Here is a 27415-nt window from a genome sequence, read left to right as displayed (position 1 = left end):
TCTCTGGCCTCTTACATACATTTAATTCAATTCCACGCATCCTTATTGAGCGCTGACTTTGTGTCTGATGCTGGGATAATAAACTAGCCAGTCTGTCTAGAATCCTGCACAATTGCTGGGCTCTCATATAGACCACCCACAGCTTATTCTCACGGATATTTGACTTTGTCCCAGAAAGGGAGAGAAGAAAAGAAGGAAACGAAGGGGGGAAGAAAAGCAAAAAAAGGAAAGAAGGAAGGAAGAAATCAGGGTTCTAAAAATTTCAGATTATTCTAAGCGGAAGTCACGTCTGTGATAAGAACATAGCTGAAGTGGCTGCAGATCCCTTGCCTTTCCCTTGCGTGTCTGTGAACGTCACCCTGTTGGGCGCGCGCCACGGTGCGGCCAGTGTGACACACCCGGGCCCCCACAAGGTCAGCTCTTCAGGTGTTTCTGAAATCAGGGGAAGTGAGGCTCTGTGGCGAGGAAGCGGCTCATGCCCAGCCCTGCTGCCCCATTGCTGCTCCCGCAGCCACAGCTCACTCGCGTCCCTTGCTGGCTGCGCAGGGCCCCCGTCAGGTGACTTGTGTCGTGGACCCAGGTGTGTGGAAGCTTACTGCGATCGGCATAAACAACAGAAGTAAGCTGGGGTCAACGTGTCTGCCGAGATTGTCGTCATTGTTTTTAAAATGTAGTTATTATTTAGACCCTACTTGTTTCTAAAGCAGCTTTGTGATGGCTTATAATAAAAGAAAGGGAAATAATTAGGCTCACATCACAGGAATAAAGAAATGAAAGCTTATATAACATAGGAAACGATAAACCAAGGCTAATAATAGCTATTATAGGTCAACACTAATTTTAGTAGTGGGTTCCTAGACAATCCAAATTTAAAGATGTAGTAAGGGACTAAACTTTTTTTGCTTGATGAGAAAAGAATACATACTAATTCACCAGGAGATGAGTTTTCTCCATAGATCCCTAACTCTTAATTGATATTTATTACACAAGTTCTTGTATACAGTCAAGGACTAACTATTGAACACTTTTGAAAAGAAGTTTGTGGTTCATATAGGAGAATCGGGACACTTTTAGTTTTAAATTCATCTGAGTAGCATCTTATCTAAGCCAGAAACATGGACACGAGCTTTAGGCAGGAAGCATGACCACGGGCCCGCTTTATCCGGGCCAAGGGCGTTTGCCTCTCAGGCTCTTAAAGGCTTCACCACACGCTCTTCCTGCCAGGGTATCTTGCCCTGGTTACGTGCTTACTTGGTTACATGGTACACACTTCATTAGGAATTCTTTTTTTTCTCCCCAAAGGAAGTTTTCCTTATTATTTTTTTTCCTCAGCTTTGAGACATAATTGACATATAACATTGTGTAAGTTTAAGATACACAATGTGATGATTTGATGCATGAATTTTGTGAATTGGTTACCACAATGAGGTTAGTTAACACCTCCATACCTCACATAACTACCCTTTTTTTTTTTGGTGGTGAGAATACTTAAGCTTTACTCTCTTATCAACTTTATAGTACAGAATAATAGTACAGTATTATTAACTATAGTCAGTATGCTAAATTTATTTTTCTCATAACTGGAAATTCATGTTCTTTGACTGAAATCTCCCCATTTCTCCCATCTTCCCAGCCACTGGCAGCCACCAGTCCCTCTTTGTTTCTATGAGTTTGGCATTTTATATTCCACATATAAGTGAGCTCATACAGTGTTTGTCTTTTTTGGCTTGACTTTTTTTCACTCAACCTAATACCCTCAAGTCTTTTGATATTGTCACAAATGGGAAGATTTACTTCTTTTGCTGGCTTAATAGCATTTCTTTGAATATACATGCTACATTTTCTTTAGACATTCATCTATTGATGGACTTAGGTTGTTTCCATGTCTTGGTTATTGTGTGAATAGTGCTGCAGTGAACATGGGGGTGTAGATATGTCTTTGAGGTAGCGATTTCAATCAGACATTCTTGAAATTGCCTCTCTTAACTCACCCGTAGAGGTCCTTGGAATAAGAATTGGTTGCCTCTTTGGTGCGTAGGTCTCTGATTATTTCCTGAGAAAATTCTAGGCCTGCTTAACAGCTTTTGCATCCTGCTAGGAGCTTGGTACTCTGTTACCCAAGGGATCACATGTGATGTGTGCTGATGCTGGGTGCTGGTACTCCGATCACTCAGGAGATGAGAACCACACTTTCGGAGAGACCCTCAGAATCAGGTATCATTTTGTTTCAGCAGTCAGTGCCACAACTAATTTTGGTAATCTTTAGTATTTGACAAAAATATTCTTCATCATGAATATTTAGGGTATTTAATTTCTAAAACTCTGCCGAGAGCAATGACATCACAAGTGAGTAATACTGTATGTCCCAGCTTCAAAGGCTGACAAATAGTTTGATGAAAGCAGCAAATTGAGTCTGGCGCAGAGCCATTTATGCAGCAGACACGGATCCCAGATGTCAAATGTCAAATATTACTTAAGAAAAAAAGAATACTAAAGCAATGGAACATTTTATCTGGAGAGGTGATACTGTCCCAGTCAGCAGAGAACACAAGAAGGAAATATCAGGGATGAAAACACATGAAAAACATTTAATAACTCTCGGAACATATGGAAATTAATGATATTCAGAGCTTGCAGAATACCAAGATTTTTCAGCTTAAAATAATCTTCCTGCTGATGCACAGTTACTGGAGGGCTCCCAAAATGCCACAAAGAAAATGAGATGCAACCAGAAATAGAAAATCTCTGAGAATCAGAGAACAGGGTAGAAATAAAGTAAGATTACTTTGACTAATTAAAGAGACAGTAATATGGAGATAGCACCAGTTGGGATTTTGGGTCCATGCCCCAGTTTTCTCCTTAACCATCCTAATTGATTGTGAACAAGATTTGTGTCCTTAATTTCTTTATTTGTAAGGTGGAGTTTTATTTTATTAACTTTTAAGGTACTTTTATATCTTTAAAACTGTATAATCTGTGCATATGACAAAGACTCAGCAATCAAAATGACTTCTATCAGAAGAAACTCTACTGAAGTGAGTAGAGTTTCACCCCAGACAACCCAGTGTTTGTAAACCTATTAAGAATTTGTAGCAGAAGGAAGGACTGTTCAATTTGCAAGCTCAACTATACCACTCTAAGATGGGTAAAGAAAACAGAGAGCTAATCCATAGGAAGTTTACATGTAACCACACTCCCCATTCATTCTCACCTATTTCTGCTTGAAATGGGGATTACAAAAAAGGTTTAGTGTAGCCCCTAATCCAAGGAGTGAGATTTCACTAAAGATAAACTTCTACAGCTTGAAAAAAAAAAAAAAAAGAGCTGTCCCTAAGGTCTGGATGAATGCACTCAACGATGACATATCTGATTCTCTTACACTCATTTATTATAATTGAATCAGAGCTTCGAAATCCTTGAACTCTGTCTTCCGTTTAACCCTAAGACCTATTGGCAAGCAGGATGCCTTCTAGAGACAGGACAGAACCAGAAAGCTTTTAGCTGACCCTGGATTCAAGAGTGATGGACCTTGTTCAAACAGCTCTGAGACCTGCAAAAATCACAAGAGTGTTGGGAGGTTACCAGCAGATTATTGAATTATTAACACATGTTTAACAATTAAAGAAAGACATACTGATAGGCTATCAAAGCAATTAATTATTTAGTTGTACAAGGTAAAGAGTGGAAAAGAGATCAGCCTGTCATAAAATTTACTTACCTGAAATCAAATCACACCTGACTCCAATCCTCATTCCAAGGGGCTAATGCAAAATGTAACCTCAGGCATTATTAGCACTTTTCCCCACCCTCTTGCAAAAGTCCCTACTGAGAAAGGATAGGTCTTACATGAAGCTGATGTTCAGAGGCTAAGTCTATGCAAGTGAGTCTGGCTTCCAGGGGCTCTCCTAATTCTGATGTATGCTTGGGGACAGGCAAAATTTTGCCTAAACCTTGGATTTCTTAGGTGTACCTCTCCCCTCCATTGCTTCTCAAGGCCTGCAAGGAAGCCAGCCATCGCTGGTAACCCAGGGGTGCTCTGCCACTTTATCAAACTCAGGGCCATCTCATTTCTTCTCTGTTGCCCTTATTTCCTGCTAAAACACTAACTTCTCTCTCCAATTCCCTTTAGAATTGTCAAGAAAGATTTCTTCCTTTATTTATTCTGGAAATGCTGTATCAGTCTCTTCCCCCAAGCACTTCTGAACTCACCAGAGGCTGACAAAAATTAAACTTCTTGAAGGCAAAAGTTAATTAAATTTCTCCTCTAATGTAAAAAATGTAATTGAAGATTTTAGAGAATGACTTACATTTTTTCTTTTCAGTATCTCTAGTCATATACCTTGTTTTTTATTAGATTGTCACCTGATGCCAGCCACTTCTAATACTTTAATGGGATCACATTGTAGATTTAACACTGTTTAAGATTATCAGGTATTCCAATATTTACTGAAGGGTGTATTGATAGAGTAAATGTGTTAAGTTGATGCCATCAACTGGAAATATGGAAAACAATTTGTAAAAATCTATATGTATAAATTGATCAGGCATGGGAGCAAGGGTCTCCAGAAAAGAGCTCTCAAAATTACTTAAAATAAGTTTTACTTATCTTAATAAGCTAAATGAAAATACAGTGAAGAAAGGAAAGGTTTTCAAGTATCAATCAATTGCTTATAAAACCCTGAGCCTGTGAAAGCTTAGACTTTTAGTTTCTCACACTCAAAAAGGGAAGTTGGTGATGGAGCAGAGATGAGCAATGTGACCGTCATAAACCAGTGAGGGAAGAGCCGGGGCAGAGATGTGGCCGCGTCAGTCAGCTGGCACGCGGACAAGCTGGCGACCCACCCGAGAGGCTGGCGTGCACACCGGGGGTCGGTGTCTCTCCCGTCCCTCTGCCCATCTTCTGAGTCCCAACAAAGATGCTAATGCAAGATATTTGTTGGCTTAAACCTGACTCTGTGGTCATCCTCCGTGTCTTATTATAAAATAGTTCTTGTGGACAAAGAAAAGCCTTCAAAAGTGCATCATTTACTTCATTCATTCTTTTCTAGACTAAGTTTGACACCTGCTGCTTTATTCCAAGGCCCTGCGTGGTGTTTACGATGGCAAGCAGAGCGCACTGCCTGCGGCTCACACTGGGCCTGGGGTATATATTACACCGCAGGCAGGAAGATAACATTTATTTTATGGTGGCGACATGGTGCCCTTTTGGTTTGGCCACTGAGACAAATTGGGGCACATATATGTGGCTGTACCTCTGAAAGACACCTTAAGTTAGTTATATGGATTGAGGACTTGTTATTTAACTTACAGCTTGAAATGGCTGCTATTAAGAGTTATGGCTAAACGAATGCTCTGGAGTGATGTATGTTTCAAATCTGAAAAGTGGAAGTCATTAACTGGCAACCCGAACACTGTAAAGATGTGCTCTCAGCCCAGAAGAGCCTGGACGTAGCATCAGAGGCAGGTTCATACCCTGTCCTCGGTACTCTGGTAGCAGAGGAACACAGCATGTAATTCACTCAACGCCGAAAATTCCCACCTGGGTATCTCTGCTTTCATTTTTTAGGAAGGGCACACTTCAAGGCCATCTTCTCAGGGACTGAAAAGTTGGACAACATACCATTTTTCTTTACAACTGAGTGAATATATCTGTTCTACTGCCTTAGAGACAGGAGAATATAATGGTTGAGAACATGGAATCTGGGTTCAAATTCCTACTCCACCAGCCAGTCACTAGCTGTGTGACTTTGGGCAAGTTACTGTGCTCTCTGTGTCTCAGGTCAAAAGAGTGTATAAATATATAAACTATCTATATGTTTATATACATGAACATAAACATTATTTATAAACATATTTAAATATAAGTATACTGTCTATAAATAGTATATATTTAGAACAATACCTAGCACATGGTTAGTACTATGTGTTTGCTCTATGTTTTAGAAACAGAAGTAAAGTTTTGTATATCTCCCCATGAAATTTTAAGGACTGGCTTTGAGTCATTGTACATAAGTTTCTGATCAACATCCACCATCATAAATAAAACACAAATGACTCCCTACTCGGGAGCCAAGCAAGCATTAGAGATAGAATTTCAATGTCCTATTTAAGTTAACAATTCACTTCTGATCCCGGGAAGAGATTTGTTCATTTCTGATGAATTTCTCTCTAAGAGGAGTTAAATCGTTCCTAAGTGTGGGTTTGTTGAAGTCAATTATAAAGTTATAAAAACTTTGCTATAATGAACAAGTTTATCTTCTTCTTTTCCAATTACTACTCATATTTCTTCCCCCACTTCAGACATTAACAGACATTAACATTTCATCATATTTCTCTAACTTTGCAAACCAAGAATCACTAAAAACAAAACAAAGTGTAACAACAAAAAACACCACAGAACAGAACAAACCAAAGATCGTTTTCTCTTAGAGCTTTTCATTCACAAAACTTTATTGTTTTCTTTCTCCGCCCACTTCCTTGGTTGTATTAAATGCCTAGTACCTTGCAGATGTTGACCAAGAAGCCATTGCAAATGTTCCCCATGAGCCTCCTAATTTAGCTCTCAAGCTATGAGGTTACCTTAGGAAAAGAAATACGGGATTTGATTTCCTCAGGAAGCCACTGTTCCTGGAGTATGTGGTAAGACACAAAATAAACAACCAAACACAAAGCACCTGGAGAGGCAAAGGAATGCCCAGGAAAGTTAAGAGGTTTTTGTTTCATCTGAAAACATAACATACAATCTAGTGCTTTTAGTGCAGCAGGAATTCAGGATTGACTAAAGTCCTATAAAAAGGGAGATGTACATATAAAAAGTAGATTTTAATATTACTCTCCAAAATAAGTTTGGACCAGTTTATGGGGTTTGACAGTCGGATGGAATTTCACACAGTACAGCCCACAAAGATGGAAATTTGGCATCTTGTCACATGAGGAGGGTTGGAGAGAAGTAAAGATATTAAGCGTGGTATAGAGGAGGAAAATCCAAGCTTTCTTCCTATATTGGAAATTATGATTTGGAAAAGGGGAAGTAAATCTGTTCCCTGTTCCTTGAAAGGGCATAATTGGCATACAGGTAGAATTTATAGCAAATTAAATTTCAACTCAATATAAGAAAGAACCAAGAAACAGAAATATCCAGGAAGTAGGTAGATCAGGTTGCTTTGGGACACAGTTAATGTTCTTGTCAAATTAGCTAGTCTGGCCAACACCATTTAATCACCTATCAGCGATTCTTTAGAAGATCACATTGAATGGAACGTAGGTTTTGCTAATCTCTCAAGTCTCTTGAAACTATAACATTCTGTGAATTATAAAATCATGCTTAAAAAAATCAAGATTCTATGCCAGGACAAACAAATGGCAGTCTAAGTTGCACAGAGGCAACAATGTGTGTGGATACAGTGTATTTTCTCAGTCTTCAATGGCTTTATCATGGTTAATCTGAATATACTAATTATGTCCCATTGATCAATGTATCAGTAAAAGATGCATTAACACTTTGGCAATGTCCTACAGTATCTGTTCTCTGCTAGGCTGAGGAGTTAGTGCAGGATGTTGAAGTTTCAATGTGTTTTCTGTTTTGAATGTGGACACCAGAAGGTGGTTATGTAGGTACACATGGACAACAGAGCTGGTGTCAGAACCAGAATTTTCTGATCCACAGAAGTCCCTGGTGATGGTCAGTCAGTTGATTGTGGGACAGTAGGATAGAAACAGATGGGCAGCCCATGAAAATATTATTTTATTTGTATAACTGCAAAACAGTAGACCTGGTAACAGAGGCCTGATTTGAACTATCAGAATCGAGGCACAGCCCTGTTTTGTGTTGGGTCTTAATTTATAAGTAATGGCATAGAAAAGCCGATGCCACTGAAAGATTTTTGTTACTTGCATTTCCTGAGAGAAGGAGGCATGCTATGCAGGGCCACAAGGGGAAGCATGAGTGTTTGGTCAGGAGGCAGAAGCAGGAGTGAGGGGAGGTCTTCGGCTCTAGCTTTTATTGGGGTTTCTGTGGGAAAGGCAAGTCAGGGCTGGGTAAACAGTTTAGGGTTGGCCAGTTTGAGCAACATTGGAGGCTCTTAATTTACTGGCACATCAGCTTGACTTTGCCAAGTTTGATTTTCACCTGAGTTAGGTTAGATCTAGTGTAGTCCTACCTTATTGTAGGCTCTTTGAGACCTTACGCACATTTTGTGGTTCTGTCTCCACTTATAAGAGTGTATCTGTGATTCACATGCCACTTGGCAGAATTCCTGCAATAGCTCTTTTTCTGTGATTTTCAATAGTGTAAAGATAGCTCATGTTCATTCTGGTTGAGAGATCTCAAATCTGGTGTTTCCTGGGAGGACATCAGATGTGCTATCATCTTAGTAGACCTCGAGACTCAGGTTTGAATGTGGATGAAGCTGAGTTTTTATTTAGTTATGCGTTTCTAAATTTCAAACATGAGAGCGTTGCTGTGTGAAAGAATGCCGAGGCTATCACCGCCCTCCTAATGATGTTTGTCTATTGAAATCTGATCTCTCCCCCCTAGAGATACGCCACGGGTCCTGAATTACTGTGTGACGATCCTATTAGTTACTGTAAAACTGCTAACGTGCCCCATTTAAACAGCCACATTGGATTTCAGAGCAGCACAGGGATAGAAAGCAGAGCTGACAGCCGCTCCATCAATCATTTTCCTAGACCATGCCCTGCAGCTGTTTAGCATTATCACTTATTTACTGTTTAAAATAGACACTTTATAACAATAACTCAAAAGCCAACATGGCCACAAAGGGGAGAAAACTGGCCCTTGAGGTCTGGGGAAACTTTGTGGTCGGATATATATTTAAACTTATGTTGTTGGAATACATCTCATTACTCACTCTGAGTGACCCTTAGTCGGCCACATTAAAGTGATCAAGCTCACCGCAGAGTGACTAAATGGAAATATACAGCCCACTTTGCCTTTAAACCCTTCTCGTGAAATTGAAGTGCTTAAATACCTAAGAGAGATTTCCCTGATTCCAGAGCTCGGTGGCTATAGCTTAACTGGCTTAGCTTTCAGCCTTGGTTCCTACATACTAATTAAGTCGCTGAACACTGGCTCCTTCCATAAGAAGAAGTGTATCAACTCAGTAAATTTTTCTCTTAAGCCAATTTGTGACAAAATGTAGCAAGTAAATTATGAGAGAGGGAGAGAGCCAGTGCGTGTGTGTGTGTGTGTGTGTGTGTGTGTGTGTGTGTGTGTGTGTGTGAGAGAGAGAGAGAGAGAGAGAGAGAGAGAGACTGAGAGAGAGAGAGAGAGCGAGAGAGCTGAAGATGACAATGATTTAGGCTTTGTTTATGTATAAGCTGGCTTAGGAAATTTGAGCATTTCGGTCACTGTCATGACTGCTATAAATCAACACAGGCGAATAGACAGTGGTGAGATCCATCTTGCTCATTAAAAAGGCTGAGCCATAGTCCAGCATTTTGTGAATATAAACTGGACCTCAGGTTTGAATTGCTTTTGAGGGCACACTAGTTAACCACGTAAACTTCAACTAGGTTATGAAACCTCAAGTAAGATATTCTAAAGATAACTTCCCATTCATTGACCAAGGTAGGGCAAAGGAAAAATGTAATGGAGAAAAATTAGAAAGAAAAGCTTCTCTTAATGTCTGCTCTGGACCTAAAGAGCTTTCCCTGGTTTCTCTCAGTGTCACGACTAGAAATTCAAGTGCACAAAATTAAGGGAAATTCCACTGGTATTATCAGGCAGTCAACCTTGATTAACCCATGTAAACTATAAAGATAAGATAGAAATTTGGGGTTTTGTGTATAAAAATCAGCTGTTTTTTAACTGAAAAATTATTTGTGAATGGATCAGACAAGGATTTATGGTATCTATTATCTGTGAAATCTGGTTTTGATTGTCTTCTGTTTACATTTGAATGAGATATCTGTTTTGTTTTCCCTCCAATGGATTAGTTGCTATCAGATGGTTTTCTTTTTACTCTGTGAAACTTGAACTTAAAAAAACTTAAAGATACTCAAGAAATCTTGAAAGTTGAATATTTTAAAAATTCAATTTATGCTTATTTTCAGAAAGAAGAAATCTATTTTGAAAAAATCCATGTGAAATTAACATATTTAAATACCCAAGGTTTTAAAACACTGCCATTTGATGACAATTTAATATACAAGTAGATAAGTATGCGAGTTACTTTTGGTGGGGGCGCTGGAAAGTTTTTGCGGAGGGGACACTCGGGCTCGGGGAGGGTTTGGCCTGCTTCCCCAAGACTTGCCAGCCCTTTTCCTCTCTTGCCTTTTATTAGCTCAGGAGTAGAACTATCAGCAGGTGAGGAAGAGAGTGCATTTGGGACAGCAAGAGGAAAGAGTGGGGGGGCCACGTAAAAAGGGGAGTAGTTTCTACTCCCAAATTCAGCCCTTCTGTGGGCCAGAGTCCTCACACGTCAGACTGCAGCCTTGATGCTCCAGTTCGGACTGAAGTGATCACTTGCACGCTCCGGACTCAGGGACTCCACGGCCATGTGATCCATGACCACTGTGCTCTCAGAGCCAGAATCCCTCATGAGGCCATGTGTCTGCTTCTGCATGGAGAGGTCTTGGTTAGAGCTGCAGAACTGACCCAGGGACACTTCTCCATCTTTGAACACCTTGAGAAGGTGGTAGGACCATAGCTATTCACACACAAGAAACTTAAGGATCAGAAAGATGGCACAGCCCTGCCCGGGCTCAAATCTCCTGGCATTCTATCTCCAGAACCGAACTCGGATCCATCCTGCTCTCCTTCTGAAAATGGTTTTGACTGCAAATGGATTCTCTGAGGTGCAAGGAGGTATGCAGTTTCTTGTAGAATATGACTGAGGTTTGGGGCCATCCCTAATATTTGTGGGGTTCCAAGCAAGAGTACAAATGGCAGCCCAGTAACAAAATGCCTGAATGTTTTCAGTGTAAACATGAAACTACAAGCTAATAAACAAAAATTAAAAATGAGATGGGTCGAGAGAAGATCTGGTTTTGGTCTGTCTGTTTCTCACTGGTGCTATTCCTGGGTAAGACATCACTTTTTGTATCTGCAGTTTGTATATTGGAGCATCTCTATCCTGAATGCAAATAAGAATTACCTTGGAGTACTTATATAAAATACTGTTGACTGGGCCCCAGTCTCGAGCAATTAATACCGTGGGTGGAGTTTGCATAAGGCATTAAAAAAAAGACTTTTTTTAAAAAGGTTTTTTTTTTTTTTTTAAAGACTGAACACTGAGAGACCAAAGGCAAAAAGACTTAGGTGATACTGATGCGCAGCCAAGAGTGCTAAACTTTTATCCATAAAAGAAGGGATTTATTCTCTTAGAATCCTTTTGGATCTTAATATGTCAGTTCCGTGAAAACGTCATTTGTCCCAGTTGGATTTGTTCATATACTTTTCCCCTCCCCAGCTAAATCACTCTGTATTTCTGGGCTACCTTTGCACTGTAATAGCTTTTCAACTCTTTTGGAATAAACGCTGCTGCCTGAATGCTTTGGTCTTTCAGCCTCACAGTCTGTATGTACTTTTCCTGCCAGAAGTCACTGCATCTACTTACCTTTAGTCCCTTGAAAGCCAATCGATGTCATTTTTCTTTGCCAGTGTTATTTCTCACTGTGCCTTAAAATGCATCCTTTGCTCTGGTCTGGCCAGACTCCTTTTTGTTAAGCTATTAGCCAATAAGATTAATTCATATAACCATTCATTCCTTGAACAGATATTTATATTTGGGCCCATCTATCTTCATCTATGTTCATCCTCAAGATACTGAGGGTGGTTTCAAATGCTTGTACACATATACGTACGCTTGACACCTCTCACTCTAATAGCCTAGGATGTCAGTCTGCCAACTGCTGCAGGCAGAAAAATGACAATTATTCTCAGCCCAGAGATGTAAGGGCAGTGTTTTGGTCAAAGAATAAGAGCAGAGAAGTATTATTCTTCTGGACCCTTCCGTGTTTTGGGTTAATGGACGTTAACTTTCTAACTGCCATTTCCCTCTTCATTTCTAAGAATTGGAAGATCAATTTATCATGGGCCCATGCAGATTAATGAGTAAGGGTCCAAGTGGCTTTGGAGTGGTAGCCTTCTGGTTCTCCTGAAACCACAAAAACTGCTTAATTAAGAGAATTAATTATAGTCCTCAAGATCAAGGGCAAGTTCACTCCCCTCCCCATTTTAGCACTGCGCTCTGAGACCCCTGCTTGGCTGTGCTTCCAGGGATGGGTCTTGGGCTCTCAACATAGTATATCTCCCCATCTATTTATGTCTTTGATTTCTTTCACGAGTGTTCCATAGTTATCTGCATATGGAATCCTGCAACATTTTGTTAGGTTTATACCTGAGTATTTCATTGCTTTGTCCTATTGTAAATAGTATTGTGTTTTTAATTTCAAATTCCATTTTTTCATTGCTGGGACGTGGGAAAGCAATAGACTTTCGTGTATTGACCTTGTATCCTGCGACCTAGCTATATACTGCTTTATTAGTTCCAGGACTTTTTTTCATGTCATCTACAAATAAAGGCAGCTTTGCTTCTTCCTTTCCAATCTGTATACTTTTAATTTCTTTTTCTTATTGCACTACACAGGACTTCCAGCATGATGACTGAATAGGAGTTGTGAGAAAGGAAGTGTTTTTCCCTTGTTCCTTGCCTTGGAAGAACTCATCTATTCTTTCAGCATTAAGTATGATGTCAGCTGTAAGTTTATTTTGTAGCTGTTTTTTATCAAGTTAAGGAGGTTCTCTTCATTAATACCTATGTATCTATCTGTCTATCTAACATCTATTTCCTTTTTACTGAGATATAATTAACAAATAAAATTGTCAGATATTTAAAGTGTACATCTGAAAGGATTAACCCTATATTCACATTTTTTTTGAGTGAGAGCATTTAAATGCTACATAGAAAATTTTAATTTTATAGTGTTATCAACTATAGTCACTATGTTATACATTAGATCCTCAGACCTCATTCATTTTACAACTGGAAGTTTGTACCCTTTTACCACCTTCTCCCTATATCCCATGTTCCTCATCCCCTGGCAACCACTTTTTTGCTCTCTGTTTGTATGAGTTCTACTTTTTTTTTTTTTTTTAAATTCCATATGTAAATGATACAATACAATATTTATCTTTTTCTGTCTGGCTTATTTCACTTAGCATAATGCACTCAAGTTTCACTCATGTTGTTGCAAATGGCAGGATTTCCTTCTTTTTGAATAATACTCTCTTGTACCACCTCTTCTTTATTCATCCATCCATCCATCCATTGATAGGCATGTAGGTTGTTTCCATACCTTGACCACAGTGAATAATGCTCCAGTGAACATGGGGTGCAGGTATCTCTTTGAGACAGTGACTTCACTTCCTTTGGTTATATGCCCAGAAGTGGGATTGCTGGATTAATCATAGTTCTATTTTTAATTTCTTGAGGAACCTCCATACTGTTTTCCATAGTGACTATACCAGTTTACATTTCCACCAACAGTGCAGAAGGATTCTCTGTCTTCTGCATCTTTACCAACATTTGTTATTGCTAGTCTTTTTGATAATAGACATCTTCACAGGAGTGAGATGGTAACTCATTGTGGTTTTGATTGGCATTTCCCTAATGATTACTGATGCTGAGCACCTTTCCATGAACTTGTTGGGCATCTATATGTCTCTGCAAAAATTTCTATTCAGCTCCTCTGCCCATTTTTTGAGTCATTTGTATTTTTTCTATTAAGTTGTATGAATTCTTTACATATTTTGGATTTTACCCCTTGTTGGATGTGCAGTTTGCAAAATTTTTCTCCCATTCCGTAGATTGCCTTTTCATTTTGTCGATGGTTTCCTTTGCTATGTAGAAGCTTTTTAGTTTGATATAGTTCCACATTTTAACTTTTGCTTTTATTGTCAAATTAAAAAGAAAATCATTGACAAGACCAATGTCAAGAATCTACTCCCTATGTTTTCTTTGAAATGTTTTATGGTTTCAGGTCTTACATTCAAGTCTTTAATCTATTTTGAGTTGATAATTTATTTTGTATATGGTGTAAGATAGTGGTCCAGTTTGCTGAGCTTTTTTTTTTTTTTTTTTAAATATGTGTTGAATTTGCCAAATGTCTTCTTTTTGTATCAATTGATATAATCATATGGTTTTTCTTGTTTAGTTTGTTGATATGGTGGATTACATTAATTGATCTCCCAATGTTAAGTTAGCTTTGTGTACCTGGAATAAATATTGGTCTTGGTGTATAATTTTTGTTGTACATTGCTGGTTTCTATCTGATAATATTTTTTTGAGGATTTTTCTGTCTATGTTCATGAGCAATATTGGTCTGTAGTTTTCATTTTGTGTACGGACTGGGCATTAAGATCATGCCGACCTAGAATAAGTTAGAACGTGTTTTCTTTGCTTCTGTGGGTGTAGGTACCGTCCAAAATGTTGTGGGAATTCTGGGCACTGTGTGTGTCCGGTACCTGACATGGTCCGTCTGCTCTGGCATCGACTGGGCTGAGTGTGGTTGCTGCCACTGTGTCTGTCGCGTTCAGCTTCTGGCCACCATAGGTCTCACTATCACTCAGCTGAATCCTGGGGTCTTTGGATCCCAGAACAGATATGGTATTGTCCCCACACCTTTTGAGGAACTCTGAAGCTAGATGCCTCTGGCCCTCTCTGTCTAGATAGTTCACACAGCCATTTCCACTCTATGGCTCTCTTAGTTTAAGAAAAGTTATCCACAACTTCAAAATAAGAAAAACATGGCTGGGTGTCCTTTAAGATGAATTGTGAAGCATCATTGAACAAGCCCTCTTATGAATAATCAGACATTTCAGGGCAGCGTTTCTCAACTTTTTGTAACACTCCCACCTCTGGGAGAAAAATTAAATTACATTCCAATTTAATTTTAATTTATTAACTAAATTAATTAATTAATTAAACCATTAATTGGTTTGATTTACCCCTAATGGCTGAAAGTAAATGGGAATATGATTTTTCAGGTAGGCTTGAGCTTTGGAGGACTACAACTGGAACATGCTAAGCCCAGATTTTATTTATTTTCCCAAGTTACATGTGAGAAACTTTTTCGCATGCCAAGTCCTAATGCAGCAAAGATATAATGGAGTTCTTGTCACTTACCACTTAAAACCTAACCAGTTGACCAGTTCTTGACATCAGAGACTTAATCTTCAGCACAGCTTCTCTCAGGTGGTAAAATCCTGTTGCTTTTTAAATGCTTAGCTTAGCATTTTCCTTCCTGGACTGCTTGAATCCCAGAACAAGAGCCCTGAGCACTGTGAAGTGCAGCTTTCCTGAATAATTTTGATAAAATGTTATTGCTGATTAAGATATTCAGTTCTGTGGGCGAAGCTGACCAACTCTGCAGAGTACTGGCCGAGGGCCTTTGTCCGCCGCCATGAACCTCTCACCCCCATGAGTTCCATGGGAGCCTTCTAGGAGCGTTCAAGTACAAGCTTCAGAGTTGAAAACCTGGCTCTCATAGAAGCACAGGGTGAACTTGAGTCAAAGATTTCTTCAGCTCGTTAATGAAGAGGCCAGTAAGATGGTAAAGCTGACTCAAGGGGGATTTGAGGAACTGCATATTTATTTAGAAGCCTTTAAAAAATGTTAGAATAAATTCTAGGTTAGATAGAACAAAACTTGTTAATGCCCTACAGGGCAAATTTTTATTTGGTACAAATTATTTTATGTACCAGACAAAAATCATTAGTGTTTCTCCTGGACAGAAACCCATGAGTTATAAAACTTTGCAGAATGTAATTACTAGGTAGTAAAGTCAAATACATTGATGCTCTCCTGGATAACTGAATCATCTTTTGTCCAGCTCTTAAGCCAAGCCACGGTATAGCATGGAAAGGACATGATTCCTCCTCTTTGCCTTATCTCCAAGTTTTGGATAATATATATTAATAGCAGCTCTTTGAAATACTGGTGACAATGTGTAAAACTTATCTCTGAGCAATAAATGCTGTTAAATCAGTGCTTTTGGCCTGAATATATACCGTAATTAAAGAAAACACACCGAGTGCTGCAGGAGTGCTCTGGCTTGGAGAAGAGGAGGGAGCCAATGGGGAGGTACAGGGAATGAGTGGGTTTTTTTGTCATTGAATTTCATATTATTATTACTGTTACCAATTTAGATATCCAGGTCCTCTGTGTTGGGGACCTGGGCTTGGGGAAGGACCCTCAGTCTTTTCAAGTGTCCTGTCTCTGTTCGGTATGCCCAGCCAAAACCAAAACGGAGGCTGAATGGTCAGTAGCCCAAGCTGTATTTCTCCACTGGCCAGAGAATGGAGAAGCTGGGGTTAGACACACAGATCAGCTTCTCATTCCAGAGAAGTCTGGGAGGTATGGGGGCAATATAATCGGGAAGACGTATGCTCATTTTCGGGGAATGGGGTCTCTTCCTGGAGTCGGAGCACCACCCCTTTTCTTCCTTAGGGTCCCCGTGGGATCTGTCGTGGTGCAGGCAGTGTGTGTGAGTTAGCAAGCTAATGTGTTATAACTGGGCTATAATGAGGCTTAGGGTCCCCTGGAGGTCAAATTCAGCCACCTCCGTTCAGGCCTGCTCGGGTAAGTTTTTGTTATTCTAGCCACCTTTCTTCTTTTGTGTTTTCCCTGTAACTGAAATGGAACGACAAGTACACAGATTTCACTAGGGCCTGCAGCCACAATGACATGACTTTGGACTCAAAAAAAGGTTTTGGCTCAGGTCGGATGAAAAGGGAAGAGTGAAGAAAACAGGTTGAGTACTGTTTCAGCCTCTGACTAAATAAACAACTTGGGGAAGTCATGTAAGATTAGTGTAGGTGGCAGCTCGTCTCCAAAGATGGCCCCAGCTTACTCTGAGGCTACTTGAACACCCTAGTGCGGTCCCCTCCTGGCATCGCTGTGGGGTGGACTGGCCCTGCGCCTCCCTCAACAGAGAGAATGTGGGAGAAGTCACCCTGGTTTTGGCTCGTAACCTCACAGAAACTCCATTCCTTCAACATGACCTGTCTCCTTTATATCCATCCACTCCCTTCTTTAATCATTGACCCTTAGGACATCAGATTCCTGTCAGCATCAAACTGTCTTAAGAAAAAGCCTTAGGTCTGCTGACCCCAGAAATAGAGTGTCAGTCAAGCTAAAGATAGCATCACGGCTTCAGTTGTATTTCAGCCCCAGGCTCATGAAAGCAGAATGACCCTGCAGACCACATCCTCATGAAGTCAGACCAAAAAATGCCATGGCTGACATCAGAACCCAATACAATGAACAGCTACTCCCTACCCTGGCCACATCCAACTAGTAGAGTTATAACCCCAACTCCTTTAGCCACAATGATTAATATTTTCTCCCCCATATAACCCATCTCCTGGAAGCCATCGGGAGGCAGGTCTCTGAGCACTAGCTTACCTGTGACTCTGGGCTTGGCGCCATTTCCACTTGCTATTTTGGCTGCAAGCTCCTGTTTGAGTTTCACTGGGCTTTGAGCACTCAGGCAAGCGGACCCTTTAAACCAGTAACAACCAACCACCTTAGGAAGGCCTGATAGCATCTGCTCTTGTGGTGTGAGAAGCCAGACTGCATCTAAGAAGTCTGACTGTCCTGCTGGAGAGAGGTCATGCGAAGGGGTCTGGAAGATGAGGGGATATGTGGAGAGTGAGGCCTCAGGGTGGCGCTCTGAGGTGTGGGACAGGTGAGCGACAATGCCATCTTGGACACTCCAGCCCAGTCAGTCCTCAGAGGACACCAGACCCTCCATCACATGAGAAAAACCACATGAGAGATCTCAAGTAAGTGCAACGGAGGTGCTCAGCTGAGCCTGTGAACCCACAGAACTGTGAGAGATATTCAGTTGTTGTAATCCATTAAATTTTCAGTTGTTTTATTATGTGGTGATAGGTAACTGAGACCGTTCCCAGCAAGGACTTCTAAAAATTCCTTTCCAGATCTACCGATCCCCTGAGGCCAGCGCGCGTGGCACCCAACCCCTATGAGAACAGGCACTCAACGTTCATTTGAGTAAAGAAAACCTTGTGTTAAATTTGAGAGAAGTGGAAACACTAGTTTGTGGAAGTAAACTCTTGGAAAACAAAACGAGGAGTTTTAATAAGTTTCTCTTTACTCAAAAGGAAAGTTGCAGCCGAGTTATAAAGGAACCCAAGTCTGCTAAATGCCGTGTTGTTTTCCTTGGGTTTCCTGCTTTGAATTTTTTATTTCACTCGGGCTTTTGTTCAGACACCATCTCCTCACAGGCACCGTCCCGTCCTCCTGGCTGCAGCAGCACTCCCGCCACCTCACGTTATGTCCCCTCTGTGCTCCATTGCTCTTCTCTACCTGACATTATATAACTCTTCTGTTCTTGTTTGTCTCTACCTAGAGTGTTAGCTTCTTAAGGGCAAGGACCTGGTCTTTGCTGCTCATGTAACAGCTCCAGCCCCTAGAACACTCCTTGGAGCATAGTCTGCCAGTCCAGGAATATTTGTTTAATTGACGAAAGTGAATTCTTACTATTTCCTAATTTGAAAGAGAAAGACTAGAAATATGAAGGATCTCGGGGGTCCCAAGAGGAAAATCCCACAATGTGCTGAAGGAAAGAGCCATGTGCTTCTGCTTGGCTGCACTCAGGCAGAAGAAATGCCGGGATGCTACAAAAATGCAGAGTAATTTAGGGATAAACTTCTGTAATGGTGAAATACTGGAGCTAAATGCCTTAAAAATAAGCAAACAAAATCCATTTAAAACAAACTAGAGATGATTCAGGGATAAGCCTCTATAATGGTGAAAACACTGGAGCCAAATGCTTTAAAAAAACAAGCAAACAGAAAGCCATTTTTAAAAAGCTAAAGATGACATTGCCAAGCAGACAGACTGCGAGAGGCCCCTGAGGGTGGAGTTGAGTCTAATGAGGAAGAGGGGTTTTAGGGTAAAATTAAACTTAATTGCAGAGATGAGAAGTTGTGGCATATTCTTTTAACAAAAGCCAAGGATGTTACCATTTCTTTAGTTACTGTAAAGTTTGCAAATCACCAGAGAAGATGCCTTAGGGAAGAGTCCTGAGCTGATACTTGGTGAGAAAAAGAGGCCCAAGATGACCAAATAGGTCTTTTCCATCTCTGCGTGGATGCTTTTATTGGGGCATAGCTGCAAGCTCAGAGCAAACCTGAAAATGGAAGAATTACTTGAAGATGAGATTTACTGGAGCAACAAAATATTTGTCTCCTAAGGAAACCTGGTTGAAAAACAGGGTTTATAAGATTTTTAAACAGAAACATACTTTATTTAAAAAATACAAGAGTCTCATGATTGTTTTAAAATATTTGAGCCTACCCCCAAATTAGCCATACTCTCCATAAATCTTGCCTGCAGAGTACTTTTTGAATTCAGAAGAACCAACCTTTGAAAATGTGTCATTCAATATAAAATAAAACTAAACTCTCTTTCGTTTAAATTACTTAGAATAGTGAATTTTAGTATTTACTGACGCTGTAAATACTGAAGCTTTTCAAGCTCCTCAGTATAACACCAATAAAGAAACATCAGTATCAAATGCAGCCTTAGATGTGGTTCTCAGTTGTTCTTTAAAAAATTCTGAAACTTCCAGCCTCAAGCTGTCTCTTTCTGTCTACTGTTGGCTCTGTGTTGGTGACTCAGTTTATATTCTGTGAGCCATCTGCTGAATCCAAGGTGCCCACGTTATGTTTGTCTTTAAAATCTTTCCTTGCCATCCAGGACAGAGGCAGGAGAGGATCTCCCAGGTCGTGGGATATCACAGGGTATGAGAACAGAAGGTCGTGGAACAGCACAGAAGAATAGTTGTTGCAAGAGATACAGTTACAAATTTGATTCTGAGTTGAATCCGCTTCTCAGTTCTCAGTACTTTTAATCTGAAAGAGGCCTCAGAAATCATTCAGTCGCCTGGCTGGGTGTTGCTTGGGGCTTGAGCGTCGACCTAGGATCCAGGAGATCGAGGTTTGATTCCCTGTCAGGGCACATGCCCGGGTTGTGGGCTCCATCCCCAGTTGGGGGCGTGCAGAAGGCAGCCAATCAATGACTCTTTCATCATTGATGTTTCTATCTCTCTCTCCCTCTCCCTTCCTCTCTCTGAAATCAATAAAGATATATTTAAAAGAAAAAAAATCATTCAAATATCCATTCTGACAGCCAGTGACCAAGACAGAAATTATGTCAGGATTCGGAAGAAACCTTTTAAAATAGCCTAATGTTATAGAGAAGAACACTAAGGCTCCTAGAAGTGAAGCAACTTGTCTAATGAGCCAGAATAAATTAATGGTAGAATTTGGACAAGGGTGTGAATAATGTTTGGGTAATACTTAAGAAAATATTTTGGATCAAGGAAATCATGGACAATCTTTATATGTCATGACCTTATATGTTTCTTATGTTTGTCTAACTATAAAATGTTTTGTGCAAAATACATTTATGGGCTTTCAAACTATTAACATTTTTTGGCTCTGAGTCCAGATAATAGATACAAAGGAATCTCTGTGCATATGGAAACCTGTCATAGTTAATTTTATTAATATGATATATGCACATAGTTTATAACAATAAAAAACTTCTCTGTTCTACTTGATTACCACCATGCTATTTTTCTTCCTAAAGGAACAGTTTTCTTCCATTTCTTCTGGTACTTATACCCACACTTCCATGTAATACGACATTTTATAGAAGCAGCACTATAGCCTAATTACTATTAATTTTGGACATTATTTATTAACTTGTATTATGGTCATTGAGGATTTAGCTGTGTTAAAGGAAGGTGAATATGAAAGTGGGGGTGTATGCTGACTTTACCTTATTTGAGGAGCAGCTTAATTCTGCAACAAAGACCATATGGGCTGTGAAGATCAGGGCACATTTATCTGGGAAAAGTTGCTATCTGCCTCATTTTTCCATTTCCCTTGTTGGTACTTTTAAGATATTGAGGAAACAACTAATGTGAAGATGCTTTCTGTGATTCAGAGCAGAAAATTAAAACACATGCTTTTGATAACTCTAGGAAAATGGTGGTGGCGGCAACAATATAGTTTCTGGAACTTTTCAATTGTTCATGGAAAGAGGTAGAGCAATGAGATAACAGAACCAAAACACCATGGACAACATTAACAAAATGAAGCAACAGGCATCCTCAGGAATCCCGCTGTATAGGTGGGTGGGTGGGGACCGATCGCCAACAGTCACAAGAGCTGTGTGCTATTGGTTTCCATGGGAGAGAAGGTGGGGAGACCAAAGGGGACCTGAGTGCATGTGATAGACATGAGAACAGGAGAATCCCCCGCATGGCCAGCAGGTGTTCCCTGGAAGGAAAGTGAATGAAAACGAGAGCAGTGGCTGAAGCCGGGAGAGTTTGTTCCTTCCCATCACAGTTAAGTACAAGGGAATGACAAAAGGCCTGGAGGCCTAGCTCCCATGAGCTCTCGGCCTGAGCAGGCCTGGCTCCTTTCCAGGCCGGTCCACCCTACTGGGTGGGCGTGAAGTGAGCAGGAGAGGGTAAGAGAAGGGAAGAAAAGGGAGGGCTCAGACACAAGAGGGGGCAAGGGATGGCGCCAGGACATCTCAGAAGGCAAGACACCTTACGTCTTCACACAACACGGGAACGAGAGAAGGGGAGCTCTGGGAAGTCAGACAAGCTGCCAGTATCACGTGTTCTTCTAAAAGTGCAGGAAAACAAAATTCACATGAAAACGAGCAGCAGAACAATGACTTGCGAAAATCCCATACACAGTTACTAAAGAATAAAAGGAACTAGGGAACAGAGTAAACACCCTGGGATGATGAGAGCACCCCAAAAAGACACACTGCGTTGTTGGTTAACTCCTTTGTAACAAAGATGAGGAAAGAGAGAACTAGAGAAGTTTGGTCAAGGGCCACATTTTCAGAAAATTAAATAGTGACAAAGCTAAGATGTCTGGGTCATAAACATTTAGACCTTTTGGATTTTCATTATGATCCTTTTAAATACCATAGATAACTTTGAATCCTTAAAAAAACCTGTTCCTTTTTATCCCTGCGATATGTTAAATGTGAACTCAGACTGGGGTAAAAATTCTCCTTGGAGTCGCTATAGGGCACCAACTGGTCAAGAAAATTAATGACTTTTCCCTCACTTTTAGTTCCGTTAAGACTAACAGCAACAACAACAAAAGAAAAAAGAAAAAAGTACATTTTAAAGCAAAGAGCATTATATGAAAGAAACCCATCATCTTATAGAGACAATTCAATGACTATGTATTAGCTATGCATATTGATATTTAACCCTGATCTCCTTAAAGGTAAATATATTTGAAAAGTTAAGATGAGGTAGAAGGAAAATAGGTCAAGAAAACCTTAAGATTATACATGCTCAGGATTTTGTATGAGTTTGAATTTGTGCTGTGTACATGTGTGTGTGAATGGGCATGAGAGAGACATGTAGAGCAAGAGAAGACAGAAGAGAAGAGAGGGGAGGGGAGGGGAGGAGATATAAACAAGGAGAGGAGATGAGAGAGAAGGGAAGGGGAAGACAGAAAGAATAAAGGAAGTTAATAATGCGCTGTAGTTTCCCCCCCAAAAAGCTACAATTAAACAAGTGTCCTCATCTGTGGATCTGTTACAGTTGAAGAATGTGTTTCTGCTTGTTCTTAGCTTGGTCTTTTAATTACTTCCTTAAGGTGCTGACTTGGTGAGGTCTCCCCCTTGTGTCACCACTGTCCCTCTGATCACTGGTAGTTGTCCTCACAAGCTGGGAGAGGGAGATACGCCTGGGCAGGGCTTCTTAAGACCCAGACAATCTTCATTTTGAACTGGACCCTCTGTGGAGACAGATTGGTGGCCCTGTACTGATAGTTACGAGAGAGTCAATTCAGGGCTGATTATGCTTCCACTTGGCTCCCTACTATGCTCCAGAAGATTATTTCCCTTAAGAAGTCAAATGTCTCCATTTCTGTTTTTCTTTATCCATCTTTGTTATTTTTATAGTCTCCATGAGTGAAAAACAAATTCTGGACTCTCCCCGTCTCTCATGTTATCCCCATTATTGTTTGTGTTTGCAATGGATGACTCACATCTGATTAGTTACAGGGAGGGAAGAAATCCTCAGGGTATAATTGAAAAAATTTGGTGGTATAGAATGGGGTAGAAACACAGAATACTATTTAGAAACATTACCCCCCAACCCTGACATTCTGCAGAACGTTTCTTTGCCTCCATCACTTCTTTACAAGTGGGCATGATGGCATCACTTTGGTAGAACTGAAAATGGATCTAGAAAAACAAAGGAAGCCAAAAGGTATGTAACAAAAAGGCACATCTGGAAAATTTCCCCATATATGTGCAATACATTTGCTGTGTGTGCACAAGAGATCCAGATTTACAATGTTGACAGAGCCCATGTCGTGACTTCTGAGGCTAACCTGTTTGGGTTACTACAGACCTTGCAAATCTAAGTCAATCTAAGTTGGTACTTTCTGGCTGTTGGCCAACTAAAGGTCTGAAGTCCAGACCTCCCCGTGACTGAGGGCAGAAAACTGTTAGTGCTTTGGAAGTGTTTCAAGTCTTTCGGGCCATTAGGGGACCATTTGGTATTCTAAGAGAGATAATTCACTAAAACAAACTGCAAGAGTATGAAATAGCTAATGCAACTCTTCAAGTCTCCCAGTTGTTTATTTCTATTCTCTAGCAGGCTATGGATGGGCACCCCAGTTGGCATTCATCTCTTTCCACCAATTCTCACCTTGCCCTTTGAGTGTTACTCTGTTATAACACTTGGACCAATCTGCTTTGTGTTAAAGTTGTTTGGTACTAAAGTAAAGCAAGACTGTGTCATAGGGTATCACACAAAGCAGGCTGCCTTGGAGGAGCAGGTGGGCCCAAGACCCATGGAGGAGTCAGTGGGATCAGAAAGGGCTCCCTGGTCTAAGTGGGGAAAACAATAGAGAGAAGGGAAGCTAGTTGGTCAGGTTAATTAATATTTCAGCTCCTCTCTTTTGAGTAACATTTGACAGTTTGGCATCATGTGTGTACCTGTTAGCAAACAGACAAGACAAGAAACGACTGACACCTGACACTGAGATTTTAAGAAGAAGGGCAGTGAGGACACTAGCAGCTGTAGCAAGAAGGGAGGGAACAGAGAGGAGAGATGATGATTTGGCTGGGGTTGAATCAAAAAGGAATTCTTAAGATGTTTCAAGACTCATGGCACACAGTGGAGTCCCCAAAAGGCTAGGAATGTAAGTGAGAACATATCTCAGGCTCTCCCATCCATGTTCCTTTTAGGAAACCATGAAGAGGCTTCCCTCGAATAGATATTTACACCTGACACTTTGGACAAGTCTCTAAAAAATGTTTCTGGAGCAGTTTATAGCAGTTGCTCAACCTTGTTGCTATGTCCATTTTGGATCTAAAATGTCTTTGTTGTTGTGGGCCAATCTTGGCACTGTAGGATGCTTAACAGCATCCCTGCCCTCTACTGACTAGACCTCAGTGCTGGGCCAGTGCTGCCCTCCTCCTTGGAGCCCCTGAGATGTCCAAGTGAGGTGAGGTCCCTTGGACACTAAATGTGGAAGCCACAGTGCTCTCTGGGCTGGGGAGAGCTGCTTTTCCTTTTGTATACTTGGTCATCTGGGGGATGGAGCATACTCTGGCCCCCCATATTTTTCAGAAATGTTCAAGGAGCACTACACAGAGTCCAGTAACTTCATTTTGGCATCTAGACCTGGAATAAAATGTGAACCAACTGGGGCTGCCCCATAGGACCACCCTCAGTGACAGATGTCACCTTATTTTAATCCAGTTCTCCTCTGAGGATCTTATACTGGACCATTCTCTTTTTTATTATTTCTCCTTTTTTCATCTCAATAAACCAGAGCTTAGTGTTCTCAGATCTTAGGTGGTTGCCGGGTAGGAAGAGAAGCTTCCAGAGAACAACTTCCTTCTTGGTTTTTCTTCTAAAAAGTCTCAACTCCTGGGAGAGACTATGCTGGGTCCTCTTGAGAGAAAGTAGAGATACAGTAGCCCCCCCCCCTCCCCCCATCCATGGTTCCTTTTCTGTGGTTCAAAAATATTAAATGGAAAATTCCGGAAATAAACAATTTGCATGTTTTAAATTGCACACAGTTCTGAGCAGTGTAATGAAATCTCCCGCCATCTGGCTCCATCCCGCCCCCAACATGAATCATCCTTTGTCCAGAAGGTCCAGGCTGCAGACACTCCTGCCCATTAGTCACTTCATAGCCATCTCAGTTATCAGGTCAACTGTCGTGGCATCGCAGCGCTTGTGTTCAAGTCATCTTTATTTTACTTAATAGTGGCCCCAAAGCACAAGAGTAGTGATGCTGGGGATTCAGATATGCCAAAGAGAAGCCGTAAGGGGCTTCCTTTTAGTGAAAAGGTGAAGCTCTAGACTTAATAAGGAAAGAAAAAAAAAAGGTATGCTGAGGTTTCTAAGATCTATGGTAAGAACAGACCTTCCATCTGTGAAATTGGAAGGGCAATTGGAATGATGCTAGTTTTGCTGGTTCAGCCCAAACTGTAAAAGTCATAGCCATGGCAGGTGATAGAGCTTAATTAAAATGGAAGGGCATTACACTTACCATAGCATGTCTGCATAGGAAAAATGTAGCATATATAGGGTTTGGTACTATCCCAGGTTTCAGGCATCCACTGGGGGACTTGGAGTGTATCCCCCGAAGATAAGGGGGGGATTTCCCAAGTCAGAAAGGCAATAGAGAGCTGTGGCTTCCAGGGACATTCTTTTCCCTGGCAGTGCCTTAAGGGAAGTGTAGCATTGTCCCTAAGGATTTTTAGATTCTACACACCAGGACTCCTGCCTTGGCAGTGATTTTAATGCCCATGCTTGACCCAGGATTGTAGAGACACTTGCCTCTACAACTCTGACCGAGTGACACTCAGGGGACGATTGTATATCCAAAGATAGTTGTGGTGATGTCTTCCATCTCACTTGCTCTTCTACAATGCAGCCTCCTATCTCCTATCAAAAGACATCATCTACTTCCCCTCCCCTTGAGTCCTGGCTGGCCATAGGACTTTCTTAAAACCAACAGAATCTAGAGTTAGGTCAGAATAGGTTGTGCAGCTTCTACCTTGTTCTGTTGGGACACTGGCTCGATGGGACACCTCATGTAGGAAGTCCAGTTACCCTGAGATTTCCATAGTGGAGAAGACACATGTAGATGTTTCGGTCAATCATTCCCACTGAGCTCCCAGCCAGCAGCCAGCTGCAGCTGCTGGCCATGTGCTGTGGCATCCTGGATATCCAGCCCAGATGCCTGAAGCCCGAGTCAACGTCTGACTGCAGCCACGTGAGAGGGTGAAGCAAGAATTGCCCAGCCCAGCCCTCCCCAAATTCCTGAACCACAGAACCATGAGCAAAGGAAAATGGTTGTGTTGAAACATTAAGTTTTGGGCTGATTTGATACATAGCAATAATAACTGGAATTATTTCCATCTCCCTTCTACAACCCTAGGGCTTCCATATGACCCTGGGAAGAATCTCATTATAACTCAATGGAATCTCCCACCAGCCCTGTAGGACCGAGGTCCTGAGTCAGATAAGATTTCACTTTTGATATGATAATCTGACTTTTCCTGTGTACATGAGCTTGTGAAGGAGAATTCATACTTGTGACACATATCTCCCCAACTGTCTTTTCCTTTAGAATGAGCTCTTCCCTTGCAGCTCCTCAACCTTTCTGTAAATAGCCTGCTGAGAGGCCCATCCCAGAGTCTCATCAGGCCAGGCAGACAAGTCTAAAATCTGTGGGCAACATCATTGAGGTCCAAGCTGATTTCTCCATTCAGGAGTTAGTATGAAAGCATGGATAGTTAATCTAGTCTGTGACACTGCCAGAACCTCAGTGCCCTTTCAGTCACTGACCTGGGCCACTTCAGTGACACTGGCCATCGTCGCCATGTCCACTGCTGCATACTCTGCCCCTGGCATGATGCTTAATGCATAGTAGCTGCTTAGTAAATATTAGTGAAAAACATAAACTAATGTTGAGCAAAAAGGGCAGAAAACATGGAATAAGGGACTTAGATTAAATTTAGGATTTAGAAGTAGGGCAGAAGAGTTAACAAGTGCTATATTTTTTTACTTGCAATTGCCTTAGTGTGCGGGAACACATACACATGCTCACAAACACAACTTTATCTTTTACCTCATCCTAGAGGACCTTCAGTCTTTGAAATGGAAGAATGAATTCAGGCCCTAAGATTCCCATCAGGGGAGGGATGCAGAGATGCAGAGGTAAGTCCAAGTGTCAATTTCAATTTCTACTTCTCCCTCTGTCATGTTGATTGCTTGAACAGGTCCTTTCAACCAAAAGAGCACATTTCCCTTTAGATGTTGCTCTAGCTCTTTCTATTTACAATCAAGT

This window comes from Miniopterus natalensis, chromosome 12 (genome assembly GCF_054644295.1).
Source record: "Miniopterus natalensis isolate mMinNat1 chromosome 12, mMinNat1.hap1, whole genome shotgun sequence".
Classification (NCBI taxonomy): Eukaryota; Metazoa; Chordata; class Mammalia; order Chiroptera; family Miniopteridae; genus Miniopterus; species Miniopterus natalensis.
This window is presented reverse-complemented; position numbering follows the sequence as displayed.